This window comes from Mus caroli, chromosome 8 (genome assembly GCF_900094665.2).
Source record: "Mus caroli chromosome 8, CAROLI_EIJ_v1.1, whole genome shotgun sequence".
In the NCBI taxonomy this organism is placed as follows: Eukaryota; Metazoa; Chordata; class Mammalia; order Rodentia; family Muridae; genus Mus; species Mus caroli.
In genome coordinates this window covers 9,713,770-9,714,905 of record NC_034577.1, presented here as the reverse complement: position 1 = coordinate 9,714,905, position 1,136 = coordinate 9,713,770, and positions in this window count along the sequence as shown.

Below are 1,136 nucleotides of genomic sequence, written 5' to 3'. Positions count from 1 at the left end.
CCCTGGTGTTGTGATGTCCTTTATTCTTGGTTGCACAAATACCTACCTGTGCACATCAAGGTCCTGGTCTTTGTCTTGGAGGAACAGAAAGACCCTCTGTAGTGACAGCAAGCAAGCCCTTGCCACATTGCATCCTCACCAGGTAAGTAGCATGTTGGAGACAGACAGACAGACAGCTCCATCCCTCAAGGTCCCTTTCTCTGCCCAATATGCTGGAATGTGGGNGCTGTATATCAGAATATGCTAATACGGCTAAGATTATATCTAGAACNTATTTACCCAACACAACAGGTTTAAGAGATGCACGTAATCTGCTCCACTTCCCAGAGGAGACCGCATACTCCTTGTCTAAGTGACGTAGGTGCTGAGTTGTGGTAGTTTAAACGTTCAGTGCATTTCATACTTGATGCTCTGTGGGCACAGAAGTAAACTCCCCCGCTTCTCTTGCTGTGCCTAGTATCCTGTAACAGAAGGGGCTCTGTGAATGTCAGGTAGACAGACTAGTGAGACAGCCTTATCTTGTGTGTGATTTTGACCGAATAGTGTAGAAGTGGTTTCCAAACATCCACAACAAAGCCTGTCCCAAGAGTCTTTGGACCTCACTCCTTGAGCCAGGTCACACTTGTGTCCATAAGTTGGTCCACCTTATGTGGGAGCTGGCTCCTGCTGGCTTCTGCTGTTTGTCTGTCTGGATGGGAGCTATGTACCTCCTAGATTTGTGGGACTGCTTCAGACTGAGAGTTNGGCCAGCAGGAAGGGCATCTTGTTACACACTAAAGTTCTTTCCAATTGTATTCTAAGTCCAAGTGATGCGCTGCCAATTCTGGGTGTGACAGACTTACGTCACAGGAGGGCCAGCAATGTCTGAGGCTGCAAGGTTTGTGCTTGAGACAGGGTATAGGGAGGTGGTTGTCCTAGGTCATTTCAAACCAAGAACCCTGGCTTTATAAAGTGTACCTATCCATCCTCGTTATTTAATAATTCCACGAGCAGGCAGTGATGTTTACAACATGTNAGGTTTGTTTGTATAGACACGCATCACTAAAGGTTAGCACTGGAGCCCCTTACTGGACACTAAATTGTGAGATAACACTTTTTCACAGGAGCTGGGAGTGCTCGTTCTTGTAAGGTTTTCT